Below are 24,882 nucleotides of genomic sequence, written 5' to 3'. Positions count from 1 at the left end.
TATCATGGTGGAAGGACATTTTGGTGGCTCATTTACAATGCCAAGAGGTAACAACATAAGTGTTCTAACAAGGTTCTCCAAGGAGCTGTATATGCTTTGAATAAGGGTACTCTTTCTTTGATATCCAGTATTCATGGGTTCAGGAATCAGGGGTGAAAGTGGGAGGGACACCACTCATTATTTCTCCTAGTGCCCACTAGCAACATTTTTTAAAAAATCATTAACGAATAATTTAATAATGAATATTATCTTTCTTCTCCATTGGGAGATGAAGGGAAGGAAATTCTCTAGTGAAATTTGTTACAAAAATCAGAGATGCACTCACTGCAGAAGAATTGTTTCCAGTTAGTACTAACTACAAGGCCCAGATTCAACAAAAGCAAGTCACTTTTGGAATTCAACTATAAAAGTCTAAAGTGGATATGATGAAAGCACTACGTTTGTTTTTGTTTTTTTTTGCGGTACGCGGGCCTCTCACTGTTGTGGCCTCTCCCGTTGTGGAGCACAGGCTCCGGATGCGCAGGCTCAGCGGCCATGGCTTACGGGCCCAGCCGCTCCGTGGCATGCGGGATCTTCCCGGACTGGGGCACGAACCTGCGTCCCCTGCATCGGCAGGCGGACTCTCAACCACTGCGCCACCAGGGAAGCCCCAAAGCACTACGTTTATTAAAACCTCATTGTTTTGGAGTATCTTTAACTTTTTTTTTTCCACACACACTGTATTTTATTTTTATAAGAGATAAATAAACTGACACCAAGCATTGTAAATGGATGATCACAACAAAAGCAACAATGATTTCAATTACCAAACAAGAAACACACTCATACTATGTCATAATATTGACATTCAGTCCAGCAATCTTCCAGTATAACAGCTCCTTTACTTTGCAGTGAAAATTGATTTGTATATTTTTGGCCTCTGAGTACTTGTGGGATTTATTTTTTATTCAAACAGGAAGTGACAAAAATTATAATCATCCTCATCAGTTCACTCAGTCCCATGTAATTAATTTTTTTTTTACCATCTCCCCTTTTCAATTTATTAGGCTAATTTCACAACCTCATGGAAATGCCAGAGCACATCAGATAACTTTTGAAGAAGCCATAAAGTGTAATACTGTATTGATTAACCATTTCTTCTTTTACCTGTTTTTGGAGGGGGTTGTTTAATTTGTGCTTGAAATAAATAGTACATGTTGCAAAATATGCGGCATCTGGGATCCTCCCAGACCGGGGCACGAACCCGTGTCCCCTGCATCGGCAGGTGGACTCCCAACCACTGTGCCACCAGGGAAGCCCTAGTATCTTTTTAAGAGTAAAGAAGCGTTATCTTTCCCTAAAAGGATAGTAGAGTATTAAGTTGTTTATTGAATAATTTTCAAAACCATCTAAGAAAACGTTTTGTTTGTTTTTAGGACACAAGATGATGAAACAGCCCAGCCCAAAGAAGTCCAGCAGAAGCAGGGCTCAGCCCACCAGGAATGGTTTACCAAATATTTTTCTTTCTAAACTTATCCTTAAACTGATCATAAAGTGGACATTTGAAACACATTTCTTTTGAAGCATCTGATTGAAGGAATGAACTAAAAAGCCAACCAACCAAATAACTTGCTTGTAATATGATTTACATACATAGCTAAAACAAATTCTTGCATTAACATTTCATACTGTTTCATTGTGACATTAAGATAAAACAAGCCAGTGTTATCAGAAAGTGCCCATAGGGAAATATTATTAATGTTACTGATGACCTACCCATGGTATTTCTAGTGTCCATAAGACTGCAATCCGCATTGTGGAATATCAGACTTTGTGATTTCCATGGTCTACTTTTAAAGCGGTTTCATTTTCCTAGGACACTGGTCATCTTCACTTGAAAAGTGTTTCTATGTAAATGATATAATTCCAAAATACACATGTAACTTCAATAGGTAGAGAAATAAAACAAAGCTCAAAATAACCAGGAAAGCCAATTTTAAAAAACCAAAGAAAACAAAACTGCTAGGAATGGACTATAGCAGACCTTGGCATACTTGGATCAAATATTTTGACTTCCTAGGTCCAGGACATGAAGATTATAGAGGGAATAACAGCTACCTCTAAGGGGCTTTTTGAAGTTTAAGCAAAATATGGGTAATAATACTAATCGTGAATTGGAATTAAGCCTTGCCAGGATTTTTTCTGTGAATAACTGAGCCTCACCCCATCATACATCTCAACTTCAATGACTGTAGCATCAACTTGGTCATTTGTGATGGTTTCTAGATTATTCTTTGAAGTGAAAGATCTACTGAAGCTCTAGTCTTGCCTCATGGTGCATTGCTTCCCCATTGCATGGATGCTCAGGAGATTAAAGGGAACTGGGAATGGCCATTCACAATGCTGACCTCGCTGTCAGTCCACGCTGAGCTGTCTGACCCTCTGATGGAGCAGTGCAATTTGACAAGAGCCAGTACAACTTTTAGTGGTCAAAATATGTTCTCAATCCTTTGGTGCTGGCCCAGTAAGTGGCCTATAAACAGTTGTCTCTTCTATGCACCATCAAATCTTTGATCTTTGAATAAAACTTTATAAACAACTGGGCAATAAAAATACTTGTGATTTGTACTGATTTTCCAAAGAAAGGTGAAATTAGATGAAGGCTGAACTTGGAAATAGGAAGCTCACATTAACCTCAGTCAGATCATCAATAAAACGTAGCTGCGGTGCTTTGTGACCACCTAGAGGAGTGGGACAGGGAGGGTGGGAGAAGCAAGAGGGAAGAGACGTGGGGACACATGCACATGCACAGCTGACTCACCCTGCTACAAAGCAGAAACCAACACACCACTGCAAAGCAACCACACTCCAATACAGATGTCAAAAATAATTAATTAGAATAAAATAAAAAAATAAAACGTAGCTGCTCATGCACTTATGTCATTTTGAGAGAAATGCAATTACAACTCAGACTCACAATTTAAAACTAAATTTACTACCTAATCAAAACATATGGCCTAATAACATAAATTTTTAAATATCACTTCTCCTACCCTCCCCCAAAAGTAAATGAACACTACACAAAATATAAACTCACCCCAAATAAAAGTCAACATAAAGGGGGCTTCCCTGGTGGTGCAGTGGTCGAGAGTCCGCCTGCCGATGTAGGGGACACGGGCCTGCGCCCCAGTCTGGGAAGATTCCACACGCCGCAGAGCGGCTGGGTCCGTGGCCTATGGCCGCTAAGCCTGCGCGTCCGGAGCCCGCGTTCCACAGCAGGAGAGGCCACAGCAGTGAGAGGGCCACGTACCACACACACACAAAAAAAGTCAACATTAAGGATACTGCTGGATTCCTATAGCACTAGTTACTGCAGTACAGTAACAGCTACTACACTAACCTATGAAATTATAATCCTCTTCCAACCTATTTACAAAATATCCTCATTCTGAGGTTCTGGAAGTGTTACATCGTTGCATTAGACTCCTCTTCTTTAGGTAGTTCAGTCTTGAAAAACAGCAAATTTACATATTTTTATATACTGCCACTGATGTGTAAATTATCATAAAAGGCCTTACAACCAAAATCCTCATCCTTTGATATGCAGATCAGATCATACAAGCTTTTCCCCTCAGATCATACAAAATAATCCAAAACTGGAAACAGAGAGACAAACACTCATACAAAAATAAAAATAATAAAAACAAGAAGCAAAAAACAAAAACATAAAAAGGAATCTGTAAACGGCATCATATTAACAGTCTTAAATTTTGCTAAAGACAATATACTTGGTTTACCAAAGCAATAAGCATTTTATAAAGTATTCCAGAAATAATGCTTATAAAAATAGGGGGAAATTTTTAGATGAGAGCGCAAAACTAAATCATCTCACTCTCTGGCAAAGAGTTCTCCCAAAATGTCATGTCTACAAGAAGTGATGTTTGGCAAAACTGTGTCTGGGCTGACTCAGCCACCAGCTCATGTTCAGGTGGCTTTTCCTCAGGTTTGCTTCATCGGTGCAGGGATATTTGCAGATGCCTGCTCGAGGTAGGCCAGGGAACCCTGAAGGATGTCGGCTGGCTTTTTGTGCTGCATGTTGATGTCCTCCAGCTGCCAATGTCTCAGTTTTGTTAAGTGCTTCTGGACCAGAGCATCCTTTCTCTGTAATTCGTTCCTCAGTTCCGAGACGTCCAGTTCGAATTTCTTCCTGATCTGTACCATTGACATAATCCTGACTCACCAGAGAAGCAAAACAAGCCTCGAACGATGACTCCAACTCGTCCACAAAGGTACTGTTAGAAGTCCTCGGAACGCCTGGTGTGGCCTGAAGAAGCGAAGCCTGGGCCAAGAGGCCCGGCGGGAGTGGCGGCGGTCCCGGTGGCTGCCCGGAGAACATGCTTCCTAGCGAAGCCGCCATTTCTAAAAAATCTAACTTTTTTATCTTGATCTTTTGTTAGCACTTTTATGAATTCATCAGTTTTCCATTAGAGTTCTGAAAATGCTTATTCATTCAGTTCAGCAGTATAGTCAGTTACCAGAAACCTGTACTTGTCAGAGTCTTTTCCATGAATTCCTTGAAGATGAAACAGTTTTGCAAAAGCATCAGAGTACACCCAGAACTGTCTGTAAATGACAAAAGACTTAAAAATGACCACGGTTAAAGATTTGATGAAAGTTCATAATAATGCAATTGACAAGGAAATTTAGTTATTTCTGAGATATACATTTTAAAGTAATAACTAGAATTATGACTTATAACATTATACCAGAACATATAAGATTTTTAGAAATTTCATGTAATGTCTGAAACATTTATATTAACATATTTCCATACAAATAACCCACAGAAAGTTGAGTATTAGTTGTTTTCTGTTCCCACTAGCAACATTTTTGCTTACTGTTTCCATGACATTATGCTCTCTGACCTAGAGAACCTAATTTATGAGGATGGAATGCTTCCACGAGGAGAAAAAACAGTGATATTCCCCTGAACTAGAAGTTAAGACAGCCACCTGGACACATTGGTCTCTTCATGACTCTTAATTAGGCAAGGAAGGGATTTGCTGTGCTGAATAGAGTGATTGATTTTAAGGTCAGAGAACTCATAGCTGAACATTAGTTAAAGCAGTAAAAACAGATTTATTCAATAATATTCTTATAAGGGAAAAGAGACCTCACTATAAAGCCTTGTTCAATCTCAAAAACAGCATGAGCAAGTGGGAATTTATATCCAAGGAGCCTGGTAGGGGTCGCTGTCTGGAAAATTACTAATAGGAAACATAAAACATAAAGGGGTATCTGGGTAAATCAAATGAACAGGATTCTTTCTGAAGACAGGCCACACTTATCGGTCATCACTTGGTAGATAATAGAAAATTAGAGAGCAAATTTGGTATCAAGACTGATTATACAAAGACAATGAGTGACTATTGTCAAACTGAATTAGCATAGTTCTTGCTAAGAATTTATAAGAGAATGCACAGATGAACCAAGGAGAGAGTTTAGGATGACTAGTTTTATCAAATGAAGAATTGTCAGTCCCCCACATTTTCAAGAAAATAAGAGACATTCTTTTTTCCTTTGGATAATACAAGTTCATTTCTTTCAGTCTTCTTTTGTTTGTTAAGGAACAGCTGAATCATCTGTTGAGACCAGGTGGTAGAAGATATGTGCTTGGTGGTGTTACCTATCAGGCATTTAATGAAGGAAAGTTTCTATGAAAGTAAAGAAAACAAAATATTAATGTTACAAACCAAGTTTTTGATTCCAGAGTGCAGAAAGTCAAGAATATTTCTAAATGATTGGCTCAAAACAACTTTGGATAGTGGAGTGGAGAAAGCAGTGGCAATCCAATGGATTTCCTTGTTTGCAGTTTAAATGTCAGTGGTGATGGCAGCAGCTGTTATGGTGAAATTTCTGAGTGGCCCACACAAGTGTGGAAAAAGTAGTTGCCCGTACATAATCTGTTGTGATTATGTTCTTGATGTTCGTATCAAGTCATCTAGTGTTTACCTGCAGGGATTTAGGAAAAGTAAAAATTCAGTTGCAATAATTTCATGTCAGACAGGGGAAAAATTGGGAATATCAATTTGGAAAACTTTAGCCAGATATTGGAGGATCTGGAAAAAATTCAGAATTTGTGAAAAACTGGCAAAGCATGAAAGGAGGAACACACAAGTGGATACCACAGTCTCATATTGAAACAATTTTTCTCTCTAGATTCCACCATTTCTATCAAAAATAATCAAATGAGACAAATTTGTTTGCAAAATAGTCATGTCATTAAATTTGACTTCATTATTTACATGATGCAACAAGTTTAGTGACAGGCCTCATAATTCCTTGAAATTTTTTTGCTGAAACTTTTGATAAGTAATCTCAGATTGGTCTTTTCAAAGCCTCTTGAAGTTAAAAGGCACACCAAGCCCTTGTCACCGAATTTTTATTGCAATGCCTATGGATTTGGGTGATTTCCCGTTATTAAGGTCCCCAAAATATCCTGAGGTTCCTGGGTGTGCCAATAAGTTACCTTTCTTAGTGCATTGGAAGACAGGTGAAGGAGATCAGAATACATGACCCCAAAATATGCTGCATTGGCTAATGGATTATTCTGAGCTAAAGACGATCAAGGCCCAGGAGACTCAAGAAAAACTTTTACTTCTCCCTTAACTGTCTAAAAGAATTTAGATATGGGACCTGACTCGGAGAACTATTACCAGAGATAACTTTTATTTGAATGACCTATCTGTATGGCATGGAAAACATCTGATTATCAAACATCTGCTCTTACTGTCCAGTGAATTACCCTCCTCTACATTGAGTCTCCAGGTTCCTATCTCATTCCTTAGCTCACCATAGCATATAAGCCTCAATTTCCCAACTTATCCCTGGGTCTCATATTTTTATGAGGCTCTCATTGGTACAAAATTAAATTTGTTTTTCGGAGAGGAAGTCAAGATGGCAGAGGAGTAGGAGGTCATCTCCCCCCATAAACGCATCAAGAATACATCTAAAAATGGATACTTACCTGGTGACACAGTGGTTAAGACTCCACACTCCTTATGCACAGGTCCCAGCTTTGATCCCTGGTCAGGGAACTAGATCCCACATGCATGCCACAACTAACAGTTTGTATGCCACAACTAAGGAGCCCACGGGCCACAACTAAGACCTGGTGCAACCAAATGAATAAATAAATAAAAATTGAAAAATAATACATCTAAAAATGGAATAATTATCACAGAACCCTGGTTGAACACTAGCTGAGGACCTCAGAAATCTGAAAGGACAAGAAAGATTCCTGCATAACAAGGTAGGATAAAAGAAAGAAGAAGGGAAAAGGAAGAGGAGAGGAGCAGGACAGGACCCTGGGGGGCAAGCGGGGAGCTGAAAGGGAAGAGAGGTTCCCGCATCCGGGGAAACCCCCTCACCAGTGAGGAGATCAGTTGGGACAGAAGGGGAGCTTGGGAGGCTATTGGCAGAGAGTTCAGTAACCAGTCTGTGGCAGGCAGGACAGAGTGAGACCTACACAGATGGTCCATGCTACAGCCCTGTGTGCCCCAGCCTGAGATATGTGTCCCCTGGTGTGGACGGGGGTGGGTGCTGGAAAGTGGGGTTTAGAAAGCAAACCCAAGGAGGGGACTGTTATTTGTGGGACTGCTATTGCACAGAGACAGCATAAGGGGATGGGAGTGAGGAAATCCACAGCTGGGAATGCTTGTGGAGAAAACCTGGACAGCCATAGAAAGGAAGCACCATTGTTGAGTGATGTACGAGGGGCAGGGCCATCATTGCAGCCTCTCACCCCACATGTTGTCCTCTGCCTCCCTGGGCACTAGGAAGGCTCCTGCTGGGGCCAGCTCTCTGGCGCAGGTGGCCGCCAGTTTCCCCCCATGAACCATCCCCACCAGGGCTCCCACAACACTGGCAGCTGCTGCCTTCTCCTCTGCACCCTGTCCTGGACTTGGTGGGCACTCTCGTGACCCAGTCTGCTGCCACCTTCACATGACCTCCTCACCAAGGCAGACTCCAGTGCTCCAGGACAGCCTTGGGAGCAGACCCTTGTGGGTGGCCCATACCCAGATGTGGGGCTGAAACTACTGCTGAGCCCCAGGGGCCGTGCAACTAAGGAAGAAAATCTGAAATCTATCCTTTCAGCTGTGCAAACTGCAAATTGACACTCTCATGATTGGCTTTGTAAACTCAGCTCCTACAGAACATCTGAATGGACAGTGAGTGCTCCTGTAGCCAAGACAAGACATCTTCAGTGGTTGAAGACTCTGTGGACACATACACGTGGGGTTGGGCCAGGCCAGAGTCTGGGCTGGCCCCATAGCACCCACAGTGGGTCCAGATCCATGATTACTGCAATTCTGGGACCTGGCTTCAGTGGATCTATGCTGGTGGCCTGGTGAACACAACATCGGAGAGACACCAGGGCCAATTGTCAACATACCCACAGTTAAGGTGGGGCCAAGAGCAGTGCCAACAGCAGTGGAATCTGAGAGCTCACACAATGGGTGAAAGATGACACAACAGAGCACATTCACAGGTGAACAACTCCAGAGGAAGAATACTCAGTGGCTTCCCTCCCAGTGGGAGTACTACAATCCTGCTTACCTCACACTGCAGATCAGAAACATAGCTAAGAAACAGATCTGAGGGCCTGTATTACAACAACTAGGGGACTCCACCTCTGATAGGGTGGTGACAACCACAGAGCAAAGGGGAGGCCCTGCTCAATATCCAGTGCAAGCTCTTGTGGCCACAACATCAGTCATACCTCCTATCAAGAGGATAATGGCCAGTATACACTGAGGAAAGAGGTGGCAAACATCTATACTAAACACAGCCCTATGCTAAAAAATATTAAACCCATGCAGGCTACACAAGAATGTTCCCACATAAAAGTAGCCCTCCAAGACAGTCTGAGGGTGTGGCATCAGGAGGAAGGACCTGCAGAGCATTTAGCCTTGAAGATTAGTGGTGCTTGAGTGCAGGAGCTCCACAGGACTGGGGAAAACAGAGACTCCACTTGTGAAGGGTGCACATAAGGTCACATGTGCACTGGGACACAGCACAAAGCAGTACATCCATAGGAACCTGTGCTACATGTACCAAGGGGTCTACATCTATGAAGGGAAGGTGAAGGTGGATTATAGTTAACTGTGGGGGCAAGGACACTGGTAGCAAAAGCCCCAGGGAATATTGATTGGAGTGAGCTCTCCTGGAGGTACACATTTTGGAACCAAGGCTTAGTCCCACACAACACCTGCAGGCTCCAGGACTGGAAAGCCACAGACCAAACAACCAACAAGATAGGAACACAACCCCATCCATCAGAACATAGGCTGTCTAAAGTTGTACTGAGCTCACAGCCACCTCAAAACACACACCTTGACATGACTCTGCCCATCAGAGGGACAAGACACAACTCCACCCACTAGCGGGCAGGCACCAGTCTCTTCCACCAGAAAGTCTGCATAAGACCTTGGACCTAGCTCACCCACCAGAGGGCAGACACCAGAAGCAAGATAAACTACTATCCTGCAGCCTGTGGAAAGTAGACCACAAACACAGAAAGTTAGAAAAAAATGAGACAACGAGAAATATGTTGTAAATGAAGGAACAAGATAAAAATCACAAGAACAAATAAATGAAGAGGAGATAGGCAATATCTCTAAAAAAGAATTCAGAGTAATGATAGTAAAGATGATCCAAAATCTCAGGAAAAGAATGGAGGTACAGACAGAGAAGGTAAAAGAAATGTTTAATAAGGAGCTAGAAATTTCAAAGAACAAACAGAGATAAACAATATAATAACTGAAATGGAAAATACACTAGAAGGAATCAGTAGCAGAATAACTGAGGCAGAAGAAGGAACTTGTGAGCTGGAAGATGGAGTAGTGGAAATCACTGCCACAAAATAGAATAAAGAAAAAAGAATGAAAAGAAATGAGGACAGGGCTTCCCTGGTGGCGCAGTGGTTGAGAGTCCACCTGCTGATGCAGGGGACACGGGTTCGTACCCCGGTCTGGGAAGATCCCACATGCCGCGGAGCGGCTGGGCCCGTGAGCCATGGCCGCTGAGCCTGCGCGTCCAGAGCCTGTGCTCCGCAACGGCAGAGGCCACAACGGTGAGAGGCCTGCGTACAGCAAAAAGAAAAAAAGAAGAAAAAAAAAAAAAAGAAAGAAATGAGGACAGTCTCAGAGACCACTGGGACAGCTTTAAATGCACCAACATTCACATTTTAGGGGTCCCAGAAAGAGAAGAGAAAGAGAAAGGGCCTGAAAAAAATATTTGTAGATATAGCTGAAAACTTCCCCTAACATGAGAAAGGAAACACTCACAAGTCCAGGAAACACAGAGAGTCCCATATAGGACGAACCCATGGAGGAACACACTGAGACAAATATTAATCAAACTAACAAAAATCAAAGATAAAAAATATATAAAACAACAAGGGAAAAACAACAAATAAAATTCAAGGGAATCCCCATAAAGTTATCAGCAGATTTTTCAGGAGAAACTCTGCAGTCCAGATGGCAGTGGCATGATATATTTAAAGTGATGAAAAGGAAGAACCTACAACCAAGAACACTCTACCTAGCAAGGCTCTCATTCAGATTCTACAGAGAAATCAAAAGATTTACAGACAAGCAAAAGCTAAGAGAAATGAGCACCACCAAACCAACTTTACTACAAATGCTAAAGGAACTTCTCTAGGCAGGAAGTAGACCAGCAAATTGAAACAGCCTTGTGCATACATAGATTACTAAATCAATACCTCATGGGAGAAGCAAAACCAAAAACTACAATAGATACCCACCCAAAATGGAAAAGCAACCCAAACACAACACTAAAGATGGTAATCTAACGTCAGAAGAGAAAAAAAGAGAAAGGGAAGAACAAAGACCTACAAAAACAAAGCCAAAACAATTAAGAAAATTGAAATAAGAAAATGCATATTGATAATTACCTTAAATGTAAATGAATTAAATATTCCAACCAAAAGACAAACGGGCTGAATGGATAAAAAAACAAGACCAATATATATGCTGTCTACAAGTGACCCATTTCAAATCTAGGGACACATACAGACTAAAAGTAAGGGGATGGAAAAATATATTCCATGCAAATGGAAAATTAAAAGAAAGCTGGAGTAGCAATACTCATATCAGACAAAATAGACTTTAAAATAAAGACTATGACAAGAGACAAGGAAGGACACTGCATAATGATCAAAGGATCATTCCAAAAAAGAAGATATAACCATTATAAATATATATGCACCCAATATAGGAGCCCCTTAATATATAAGGCAAATGCTAACAGACAAAAAAGGGGAAATAGACAGTAACACAATAAGAATGAGGGACGTTAGCACCACACTTACACCAATGGAAAGATAGATCATCAATATGGAAGAATTAATAAGGAAAAAAATCCCTAAATGACACATTAGACCAGACAGACTTAATTGATATCTAGAGGATATTCCATCTGAAAGCAACAAAATATGCTTCTTCTCAAGTGCATGTGGAATATTCTCCAGGATATATCACATCTTGGGTCACAAATCAAGCCTCAGTAAATTTAAGAAAATTGAAATCATATCAAGCATCTTTTCAGACTACATTGCTATGAGATTAGAAATCAATTACAAAAAAAACCTGTAAAAAACAAAAGCACAGGGAGGCTAAATGATATATTATTAAATGACCAATGGATCATGGAAGAAATCAAAGAGGAAATTTTAAAATACCTAGAGAAAAGTGACAACAAAAACATGATGATCCAAAACCTATGGGATGCAGCAAAAGCACTTCTAAGAAGGAAGTTTATAGCAATACAATTTTACCTCAGGAAACAAGAGAAATCTCAAATAAACAACTTAACCTTACACCTAAAGCAACTGGAAAAAGAAGAGCAAACAAAACCTAAAGTTAGTAGAAGGAAAGAAATCATAAATATCAGAGAAGAAATAAATTAAATAGACTAAGAAAATAACAGAATAGATCAATGAAACTAAAAGCTGGTTCTTTGAGAAGATAAACAAAATTGACAAACCTTTAGCCAGATGCATCAAGAAAAAAAGGGAGAGGACTCAAATCAATAAAATTAGTAATGAAAGAGGAAAAGTTACAATGGAAACCACAGAAATACAAATGATCACACAGACTACTATAAGCCATTATATGCCAATAAAATGGACAACCTAGAAAAAATAGACAAATTCTTAGAAAGGTACAACCTTCCAAGACTGAACCAGGAAGAAAGAGAAAATATGAACAGATCAATCATAAGTACTGAAATTAAAATTGTAATTAAACTATTTCCAACAAACTGAAGTCCAGGACCAGATGGATTCACAGGCGAATTCTACCAAACATTTAGAGAAGAGTTTACACCTATACTTCTCAAACTATTCCAAAAAACTGCAGAGGAAGGAACATTTCCCAGCTAATTCTATGAGGCCACCATTGCCCTGATACCAAAACCAAAGATATCACAAAAAAAGAAAATTAGAGGCCAATATCACTGATAAACATAGATGCAAAACTTCTCAACAAAATACAGGCAAACCAAATCCAACAACACATTAAAAGGATCATACCCTATGATCAACTGGAATTTATCCGAGGGATTCAAGGATTATTCAACATATGCAAATCAATCAATGTGATGCATCACATTAACAAACTGAAGGATACAAACCATATGATCATCTCAATAAATGCAGAAAATAATTTTACAATATTCAACAACACTTTTGACAGAAACTCTCCAGAAAGTGGGCATCAAGGGAACATACCTCAAGATAATAAAGGCCATATATGACAAAGCCACAGCAAACATCATTCTCAAAGGTGAAAAACTGAAAGCATTTCCTTTAAGATCAGGAACAAGACAAGGATGTTCACTATTGCCACGTTTATTCAACATAGTTTTGGAAGTCCTAGCCATGGCAATCAGAGAAGAAAAAGAAGTAAAAGGAATTCAACTTGGAATAGAAGAAGTAAAACTGTCACTATCTGCACATAACATGATACTATACATAGAAAACCCTAAAGATACTACCAGAAAACTACTAGAGCTCATCTATGAACTCAGTAAAGTTGCAGGATACAAAATGAATGCACAGAAATCTCTTGCATTTCTATACACTGACAATGAAAGTTCAGAAAGAGTAATTGAGGAAACAATCCTATTTACCACTGCAAAAAAAGAATAAAATACCTAGGAATAAACCTACTTAAGGGAGCAGAAAACCTATACACAGAAAACTATAAAATGTTGATGAAAGAAATCAAAGATAACACAAATAGATGGAGAGATATACCATGCATTGGATTGGAAGAATCAATAGAAACAGAAATAGAAATATAAGTCAATAGAACAGTATAGAAAATCCAGAAATAAACCCACACTTCTATGGTCACCTAATCTATGACAAAGGAGACAAGAATACACAATGGAGAAAAGACAGTCTCTTCAATAAGTGGTGCTGGGAAAGCTGGAGAGCTACATGAATGAAATTAGAATATTCTCTAACACCATACACAAAATAATAAACTCAAAATGGGTTAAAGACCTAAATGTAACACCAGTTTCCATAAAACTCTTAAAGGAAAACATAGACAGAACACTCTTTGGCATAAATTGCAGCAAGATATTTTTTGATTCAACTCTTAGACTAATGAAAATAAAAAGAAAAATAAACAAATGAGACCTAATTAAAGTTAAAAGCTTTTGCACAGAAAAGGAAACCATAAGCAAAATGAAAAGACAACCATCAGAACGGGAGAAAATATTTGCCAATGAAGTAATCTACAAGGGATTAATTTCCAAAATGTACAAACAGCTCATGCAGCTCAATATCAAAAAAACAAACAACCCAATCAAAAAATGGGCAGAAGACCTAAACAGACATTTCTCCAAAGAAGACATGCAGATGGTCAAAAAGCAAGTGAAAAAATGCTCAACATCACTACTGATTAGTGAAATACAAATCAAAACTTCAGTGAGGTATCACCTCACGTTTTTCAAAATGCCCATCATCGAAAATCTACAAACAATAAATGATAGAGAGGATGTGGAGAAAAGGGAACCCTCCTACACTGTTGGTGGGAATGTAAATTGGTAGAGCCACTATGGAGAACAGTGTTTAGGTTCCTTAAAAAACTAAAAATAGAGCTACCATACGATCCAGCAATTCCATTCCTGGGCATATATCCCAGGATACCTATATGTATAACTAATTTGCTTTGTTATACAGCAGAAACTCACACAACATTGTAAATCAACTGTACTCCAATAAAAATGAATTTAAAAAACAAATAAATAAATTAGTTTTTCACCTGTTACACTGCCTTACATCAATTTAATTATTAGGCCAGCCAAAGAACCTAAAAAGGCAGAAGGAAAATTTTCCTCCCCAACACAGAGAACCATATTAGATAGTTATAGGCCAGTTGTTTCATGAGGGCCTTTATAAGCATTGGCTTCCTAAAGTCATTACTTTCTTAAAGCTGTCTGATCATACATGATTTGAGCAGCACATTATTTTCAAATACAACATTCACAATATGCCATAATGAAAGCTTTGATAATACAACCAGTGTTTCAATAGTGTACTGTTACAAGGTGAACAGATTCTTATTGAACTTATAAAAATAACTATATTGTCCCTGTACCATACTGTTTTGATTACTGTAGTTTTGCAGTATAGTGTGAAATCAGGGAGTCTGATGCCTCCAACTCCATTTTTCTTTCTCAAGAATGCTTCAGTTATTTGGGGTCTTTTGTGTTTCCCTATACATTTAAAAATTTTTTGTTCTATGAAAAATTACATTGCTAATTTGATAGGGATTGCATTGAATCTGTAGGTTGCCTTTGATACTATGTTCATTTTGACAATATTGATTCTTTCAATCCAAGAAGATGGTATTTCTTTCCATTTGTCTGTGTTATCTTTGATTTCTTTCATCAGCATCATATAGTTTTCTGAGTACAGAAGTTTTTCCTCCATAGGTAGGTTATTCCTAGGTAAAAAGAAATATAGATCAACGGAACAGGATAGAAAGCCCAGAAATAAACCCATACCTCTATGGTCAATTAATCTACAACAAAGGAAGCAAGAATATACAGTGGAGAAAAGGCAGTCTCTTAAGTAAGTGGTACTGGGAAAATTGGACAGCTACACATAAAAGAATGAAATTAGAACATTTTCTAATACCATAAACAAAAATAAACTCAAAATGGATTAAAGACCTAAGTAAACTGGATACTATAAAACTAGAGGAAAACGTAGGCATTATACACTTTGACATAAATTGCAGCAATATATTTTTGGATCCATCTCCTAGAGTAACAGAAATACAAACAAAAATAAACAAACGGAACCTGATTAAATTTAAAAGCTTTTGCACAGGAAAGAAAACCATAGACAAAATGAAATGACAACCTACAGAATTGGAGAAAATATTTGTAAACAATGTGACAAACAAGGGATTAATCTTTAAAATATACGAAGAGCTCATACAGCTCATATAAAAAAATAAAATAAACAACCCAGTCAAAAATAGGCAAAAGATCTGAATAGACATTTCTCCAAAGATATACAGATGGCCAAAAGGCACATCCCACTCCTGGCCATATATCTGGAGAAAACCTTAATTAAAAAAAATAATGAACCCCAGTGTTCATTGCAGCACTGCTTACAACAGGCAAGACATGAAAGCAACCTAAATATCCATTGGCAGATGAATGGATAAAGAAGATGTATATATATACACACTGGAATATTACTCAACCATAAGAAAGAATGAAATAATGCCGTTTGCAGCAACGTGGATGGACCTAGAAATTATTATACTAAGTGAAGTAAGCCAGACAGAGAAAGACAAATATCATATGATATCACTTATATGTGGAATCTAAAAAAACTGATACAAATGAACTTATAGAAAAAGCAGAAATAGGCCCACAGTCATAGAAAACAAACTTATGGTACCAAAGGGGAAAGGGGTGGGATAAATTAGGAGTTTGGGATTAACATATACACATTACTATATTAAAATAGATAACCAAGAAGGACTTCCTGTATAGCACAGGGAACTAGACTCAATATTTTGTAATAACTTATATGGGAAAAGAATCTGAAAAAAATATATATATTCAGAATATATATATATAGATATATAACTGAATATATATATAATCTGAATATGTATGTATAATCTGAATATATATATATATGAACCACTTTGCTGTACACTTGAAACTAACACAACATTGTAAATCAACTATACTTCAATAAAAAATTTTAAAGAATTTAAAAAATAACTATAACTGTAAGTTACATGGAGTTCAAGATATAAAGATTACCTTAATTATGAAAAACTAATTCTAAAAACAGTAATGTTTCAAACAGAAAGTCACAAAAACCATAATCAACCTTATCAGTTTATTCATCCCTATGGATTTAATTCTTATTCTGCTTGATCTTGGGTTATCAGTTTTATAAATCCATCAGTTTTTTCATTTCTTCTGGAAACTCTTTTTCAGGTCAGAGTCACATTTAAATTTCAAGTGATGTGGCATTTATCTTTCGAGCTTTTAGCTGATTGTAAACACTTTCAGACAAGTATCAAAGTCTAATGATAACTATCAATGAATGACATATGACTTAAAGCTGCCATGGTTAAAGTCTGGTGAGAGTTTATTTGAAAAGAATAATTAGTTATTTTTGCAGCATGCAACATCTTACTATAATAATCAGACAATGGAGGTATAGATGAATTTCTATGAATTTCATACTATTTCTGCAATACCAATATTAGTAACATATACTCCCACACATATAACCTACAAAGTTTGATCTCAGAGTGGGACAAAATGGCAAAGTAGGAATATCCTGGGCTTACCTCCTCTCATAGATATACCAAAACTATAACTACCCATAGAGGAACTATTTTTGAGAATGACCTGAAAACTAACAGAACTAAGGATAAAAAGGGAAAAACACATTGAGATTGGTAATAGCGGCTGAGATTCAATATGGTCAGGACTCACTCCCCCAGTGTGGTGACCCACAGGCAGGAAAGGATATCACAGCTTCAGTGATCCTCCCTGAGGAGCAAGGGAGTCTAATCTCACACTGGGCTCAGCCCAGAGGACTTCACCCCTATAATGTTTAGCTTTGAAAAACAACAGGACTTATGTCCAGGAGAGCCGGAGTGCTGCAGGAAATTGAGACTCTGCTCTTTAAAGGGCACAGGCAAAAACTCACTCACTGTGAGTCCCAGAAAAGAAGTTTAAATACTGCCAGGGTTGGGCTTCCCTGGTGGCGCAGTGGTTGAGAGTCCGCCTGCCGATGCAGGGGACACGGGTTCCTGCCCCGGTCCGGGAAGATCCCACATGCCGCGGAGCGGCTGAGCCTGTGAGCCATGGCCGCTGAGCCTGCGCGTCCGGAGCCTGTGCTCCGCAATGGGAGAGGCCACAACAGTGAAAGGCCCGTATACAGCAAAAAAAAAAAAAAAAAAAAAAAATACTGCCAGGGTCATACATGAAGGAGATTCATTGACTAATTTTAAGGTGTGTGTCAAAGAAGCAGATATTTTTTGGGACTATTTCTGACTCTGTTCATCTACCTTACTAACACCTATCTCCTTGCCCAGGGTTCATCTGCAGACCTGCCCAGCCAGAGTCCCTGCAAAGTCCCACCCCACCAGTCCCTTGACCAGAACGAGAGGTGCTCCAAAGAATGCCCTGCCATGCCATACCTGAGTGGTGCCCATGGATGGCACCAGAGTCCCTCCAAAGCAACTCCTACTATAGCAGTAGGCTGTGCACACAAGAGAGCTGAAAATGGTCTTGACCAGGCCTTAAAGAAATCTGCACTGGAGATGAAGCCTACACACTAGCAAACCTGCATCAATTGTGGACCAGCCACAATAGGAAGGTAAATGCAGCTGACACAGGGGATAATAATGAAACATTTGGTTCTGGTGACCAGAGGAGACTGTGCTACTAGGCGTCATGGGATGTCTTCTATATAAAGCCACTCTTTCAAGACCAGTAGATGTACCTGATACATCTAATACTAGAAAGAAAAAACAAAATTAAGCAAAATGAGGAGACAAAGAGAGATGTTCCAAATGAAAGAACAAGAAAAACATCAGAAAAAGAACTAAACTGAACATAAGCAATCTAACAGTTAAAGAGCTCAAAGTAATTGTCATATAGATACTCACTGAACTCAGGAGAAGAATGGGGAAGCACATTGAGAAATTCAGAAAGAAATAAAAAATGTATATTTTTAAAAAAGCAGGAGAGAGGGGGAAGATGGTGGAAGAGTAAGATGTGGAGATCACCTTACTCCCCACAGATACATCAGAAATACATCTACAGGTGGAACTGCTCCTATAGAACACCCACTGAATGCTGGCAAAAGACCTAAGACCTCCCAAAAGGCAAGAAACTCCCCACGTACCTGGATAGGGCAAAAGAATAAACAGAGACAAAAGAATAGGGATGGGAACTGCACCCTATTCCCAGTGGGTGCTGAGAAGGAAGAAAGTGGGAGGGAGCTGAGAAGGAAGAAAGCTTCCACACGCTAGGAAGCCCTTTTGTGGAAGAGACTGCGGGTGGCGGAGGTGGGTGGAGCTTTGGAGCCATGGAGGAGAGCGCAGCAACAGGGGTGTGGAGGGCAAAGCAGAGAGATTCCCGCACAGAGGATCAGTGGCGACCGGCACTCACCAGCCCGAGAGGCTTCTCTGCTCACTCGCCGGGGTGGGTGGGCGCTGGGAGCTGAGGCTCGGGCTTCAGAGGTCAGATCCCAGGTAAAGGACTGGTGGCGTGAACACAGCCTGAAGGGGGCTAGTGCACCACGGCTAGCTGGGAGGGAGTCTGGGGAAAAGTCTGGACCTGCCTAAGAGGCAAGTGACTTTTTCTTCCCTCTTTGTTTTCTGGTGCGCAAGGAGAGGAGATTAAGAGCGCTGTTTAAAGGAGCTGCAGAGACAGGCGCGAGCCGCGGCTATCACCGCGGACCACAGAGATGGGCATGACATGCTAAGGCTGCTGCTGCTGCCGCCAGCAAGAAGCCTGAGTGCAAGCACAGGTCACTATCCACACCTCCCCTACCGGGAGCCTGTGCAGCCCGCCACTACCAGGGTCCCGGGATGCAGGATCAACTTCCCCGGGAAAACGCATGGCATGCAACAGGCTGGTGCAATGTCTCGCCAGCCTCTTCCACCGCAGGATTGCCCCGCACTCTGTGCCCCTCACCCCCCGAGCCTCAGTGAGCCACAGCCCCCAAAACAGTGGCTCCTTTAACCCCATCCTGTCTGAGCGAAGAACAGACGCCCTCTGACGACCGACAAGCAGAAGCAGGGCCAAATCCAAAGCTGAGCACCAGGAGCTGTTCGAACAAAGAAGAGAAAGGGAAATTTCTCCCAGAAGCCTCAGAAGCAGCAGATTAAATCTCCACAATCAACTTGATGTACCCTGCATTGGTAGAATACCTGAATAGACAAGGAATCATCTCAAATTGAGGACGTGGACTTTGAGAGCAAGATTTATTATTTTTTCCCCTTTTCCTCCTTTTGTGAGTGTGTATCTGCATGCTTCTGTGGGAGATTTTGTCTGTATAGCTTTGCTTTCACCATTTGTTCTAGGGTTCTGTCCATCTGTTTTGTTTCGTTGTTTTGTTTTGCTTTTTAAAAGTTTATTTTCTTACTAATTATTTTGTACTGTTTATTTTAATAAATTTATATTTTATCTTACTTTATTTTATTTTATCTTCTTCCTTTCTTTCTTTCTTTCTTTCTTTCTTTCTTTCTTTCTTTCTTTCTGTCTTTCTTTCCTTCTTTCTATTTTTTCTCCCTTTTATTCTGAGCCATGTGGAGGACAGGCTCTTAGTGCTCCAGTCCAGGAGTCAGTGCTGTGCCTCTGAGGTGGGAGAGCCAACTTCAGGACACTGGACCACAAGAGACCTCCCAGCTCCACATAATATCAAATGGTGAAAATCTCCCAGAGATCGCCATCTCAACAAAAACACCCAGCTTCACTAAACGACCAGCAAGCTACAGTGCTGGACACCCTATGCCAAACTAGCAAAACAGGAACAAAATTCTACCCATTAATGGAGAGCCTGCCTAAAATAATAATAAGGCCACAGACACCCCAAAAACACCAATAGACGTGGACCTGCCCACCAGAAAGACAAGATCCAGCCTCATACACCAGAACACAGGCACTAGTCCCCTCCACCAGAAAGCATACACAACCCACTGAACAACCTTAGGCACTCGGGACACACACCAGAAACAAGGGAACTATGAACCTGCAGCCTGCAAAAACAAGACCTCAAACACAGTAAGAAAAGCAAAATGAGAAGACAGACAAACACACAGTAGATGAGTGAGCAAGATAAACACCCACCAGACTGAACAAATGAAGAGGAAAGAGGCAGTCTACCTGAAAAAGAATTCAGAATAATGACAGTAAAGATGATACAAAATCTTGGAAATAGAATAGACAAAATGCAAGAAACATTTAACAAGGACCTGAAAGAACTAAAGAGAAAAAAAGTAACAATGAACAACGCAATAAATGAAATTAAAAATACTCTAGAAGGGATCAACAGCAGAAGAACTGAGGCAGAAGAATGATAAGTGACCTGGAAGATAAAATGGTGGAAATAAAAACTGCAGAGAAGAATAAAGAAAAAAGAATGAAAAGAACTGATGACAGTCTCAGAGATCTCTGGGACAACATTAAACTCACCATCATTTGAAATATAGGGGTCCCAGAAGAAGAAGAGAAAAAGAAAAGGACTGAGAAAATATTTCAATATATTATAATTGAAAACTTCACTAATAAGGGAAAGGAAATAGCTAATCAAGTTCAGGAAGCACACAGAGTCCCATACAGTATAAATCCAAGGAGAAACATGCCAAGACACATATTAATCAAACGATCAAAAATTAAATACAAAAAAAACATATTAAAGCGGCAAGGGAAAAACAACAAGTAACACACAAGGGAATCCCCATAAGGATAACAGCTGATCTTTCAGCAAAAACTCTACAAGCCAGAAGGGACTGGCAGGACATATTTAAACTGATGAAAGAGAAAAAGCTGCAACCAAGATTACTCTACCCAGGAAGGATCTCATTCAGATTTGATGGAGAAATTAAAACCTTTACAGACAAGCAAAATCTGAGAGAGTTCAGCACCACCAAACCAGCTTTACAACAAATGCTAAAGGAACTTCTCTAGGCAAGAAACACAATAGAAGGAAAAGACTTACAATAACGAACCCAAAACAATTAAGAAAATGGAAATAGGAACATACATATCGATAATTACCTTAAATGTAAATGGACTAAATGCTCCCACCAAAACACACAGACTGGCTGAATGGATACAAAACCAAGACCCATATATTTGCTGTCTACAAGAGACCGCTTCAGACCTACAGACACATACAGACTGAAAGAAAGGAGATGGAAAAAGATATTTCATGCAAATGGAAACCAAAAGAAAGCTGGAGTAGCAATTCTCATGTCAGAAAAAATTGACTTTAAAACAAAGACTATTAGAAGGGACAAAGAAGGACACTACATAAAGATCAAGCGATCGATCCAAGAAGAACATATAGCAATTGTAAATATTTATGCACCCAGCATAGGAGCACCTCAATACATAAGGCAAATACTAATAGCCATAAAACGGGTAATTGACAGTAACACATTCAGAGTAGGGGACTTTAACACCCCACTTTCACCAATGGACAGATCATTCAAAATGAAAATAAATAAGGAAACACAAGCTTTAAATGATACGCTAAACAAGATGGACTTAATTGATATTTATAGGACATTCCATCCAAACACAACAGAATACACATTTTTCTCAAGAGCTCATGGAACATTCTCCAGGATACATCATATCTTGGGTCACAAATCAACCCTTGGTAAATTTAAGAGAATTGAAACTTTATCAAGTATCATTTCGACCACAGCGCTATGAGACTAGATATCAATTACAGGAAAAGATCTGTAAAAAAATACAAACATATGGAGGCTAAACAATACACTACTTAATAACGAAGTGATCACTGAAGGAATCAAAGAGGAAATCAAAAAATACCTAGAAACAAATGACAATGGAGACACGACGACCCAAAATCTGTGTGATGCAGCAAAAGCAGTTCTAAGAGGAAAGTTTATAGCAATACAATCCTACCTTAAGAAACAGGAAACATCTCGAAAAAACAACCTAACCTTGCACCTAAAGCAATTAGAGAAAGAAGAACTAAAAATCCCCAAAGTTAGCAGAGAGATAGAAATCCTAAAAATCAGATCAGAAATAAATGAAAAAGAAATGAAGGAAACGATAGCAAAGATCAATAAAACTAAAAGCTGGTTCTTTGAGAAGATAAACAAAATTGATAAACCATTAGCCAGACCCATCAAGAAAAATCAAGGAGAAGACTCAATAGAATTAGAAATGAAAAAGGAGAAGTAACAACTGACACTGCAGAAATACAAAAGATCATGAGAGATTACTACAAGCAACTCTATGCCAATAAAATGGACAACCTGGAAGAAATGGACAACTTCTTAGAAATGCACAACCTGCCAAGACTGAATCAGGAAGAAATAGAAAATATGAACAGACCAATCACAGGCACTGAAATTGAAACTGTGATTAAAAATCTTCCAACAAACAAAAGCCCAGGACCAGATGGCTTCACAGTCTAATCCTATCAAACATTTAGAGAAGAGATAATACCTATCCTTCTCAATCTCTTCCAAAATATAGCAGATGGAGGAACACTCCCAAACTCATTCTACGAAGCCACCAACACCCTGATACCAAAACCAGACAAGGATGTCACAAAGAAACAAAACTACAGGCCAGTATCACTGATGAACATAGATGCAAAAGTCCTCAACAAAATACTAGCAAACAGAATCCAACAGCACATTAAAAGGATCATACACCATGATCAAGTGTGGTTTATACCAGGAATGCAAGGATTCTTCAATAAATGCAAATCAATCAACGTGATACAGCATATTAACAAATTGAAGGAGAAAAACCATTTGACCATCTCAATATATTCAGAGAAACCTTTCAAAAAAATTCAACATCATTTACTAAAAAAAATTCTCCAGAAAGTAGGCACAGAGGGAAAGTTCCTCAACATAATAAAGGACATATATTACAATCCCACTGCCAACATCATCCTAAATGGTGTAAATATGAAACCATTTCCACTAAGATCAGGAGCAAGACAAGGTTGCCCACTCTCACCACTCTGATTCAACACAGTTTTGGAAGTTTTAGCCACAGCAATCAGAGCAGATAAGGAAATAAAAGGAATCCAAATCAGAAAAGAAGAAGTAAAGCTGTCACTGTTTGCAGATGACATGATACTATACATAGAGAATCCTAAAGATGCTACCAGAATACTACTAGAGCTAATCAATGAATTTGGTAACGTAGCAGGATACAAAATTAATGCACAGAAATCTCTGGCAATTCTATACACTAATGATGAAAAATCTGAAAGTGAAATTAAGAAAACACTCCCATTTACCATTGCAACAATAGATGGAGAGATATACCATGTTCTTGCATTGGAAGAATCAACATTGTGAAAATGACTCTACTACCCAAAGCACTCTATAGATTCAATGCAATCCCTATCAAACTACCACTGGCATTTTCCCCATAACTAGAACAAAAAAATTCACAACTTGTATGGAGACACAAAAGACCCCGAATAGCCAAAGCAATCAATCTTGAGAACAAAAAGTGGAGCTGGAGGAATCAGGCTCCCTGACTTCAGACTATACTACAAAGCTACAGTAATCAAGACAGTATGGTACTGGCACAAAAACAGAAAGATAGATCAATAGAACAGGATAGAAAGCCCAGAGATAAACCCACGCACATAGGGTCACCTTACCTTTGATAAAGGAGGCAGGAATGTACAGTGAAGAAAGGACAGCCTCTTCAATAAGTGGTGCTGGGAAAACTGTAGAGGTACATGTAAAAGTATGAGATTAGATCACTCCCTAACACCATACCCAAAAAGAAGCTCAAAATGGATTAAAGACCTAAATGTAAGGCCAGAAACTATCAAACTCTTAGAGGAAAACATAGGCACAACACACTGTGACATAATCACAGCAAGATCCTTTTTGACCCACCTCCTAGAGAAATGGAAATAAAACAAAAATAAAGTAATGGGACCTAATGAAACTTCAAAGCTTTTGCACAGCATAGGAAACCGTAAACAAGACCAAAAGACAACCCTCAGAATGGGAGAAAATATTTGCAAATGAAGCAACTGACAAAAGATTAATCTCCAAACTTTACAAGCAGCTCATGCAGCTCAATAACAAAAAAACAAAAAACCCAATCCAAAAATGGGTAGAAGACCTAAATAGACATTTCTCCAAAGAAGATATACATATTGCCAACAAACACATGAAAGAATGCTCCACATCATTAATCATTAGAGAAATGCAAATCAAAACTACAATGAGATATCATCTCACACCAGTCAGAATGGCCATCATCAAAAAATCTAGAAACAATAAATGCTGGAGAGGGTGTGGAGAAAAGGGAACACTCTTGCACTGCTGGTGGGAATGTGAATTGGTACAGCCTCTATGGAGAACAGTACGGAGGTTCCTTAAAAAACTACAGATAGAACTACCATATGACCCAGCAATTGCACTACTGGGCATATATCCTTAGGAAACCATAATTCAAAAAGAGTCATGTACCAAAAATGTTCATTGCAGCTCTATTTACTATAGCCAGGAGATGGAAGCAACCTAAGTGTCCATCATCGGATGAATGGGTAAAGAAGATGTG

At 39.3% G+C, this 24,882-nt stretch overlaps 1 pseudogene; it reads right to left on the bottom strand.

Moving 5' to 3' along the window:
- Positions 1 to 1,348: 1,348 nt before the first annotated feature.
- Positions 1,349 to 4,427, bottom strand: LOC137232844 (mediator of RNA polymerase II transcription subunit 28 pseudogene; annotated as a pseudogene).
- Between the last annotated feature and the right edge of the window lie 20,455 nt (positions 4,428 to 24,882).

This window comes from Pseudorca crassidens, chromosome 1, assembly GCF_039906515.1.
Source record: "Pseudorca crassidens isolate mPseCra1 chromosome 1, mPseCra1.hap1, whole genome shotgun sequence".
Lineage (NCBI taxonomy): Eukaryota > Metazoa > Chordata > Mammalia > Artiodactyla > Delphinidae > Pseudorca > Pseudorca crassidens.
This window is presented reverse-complemented; position numbering and strand designations above follow the sequence as displayed.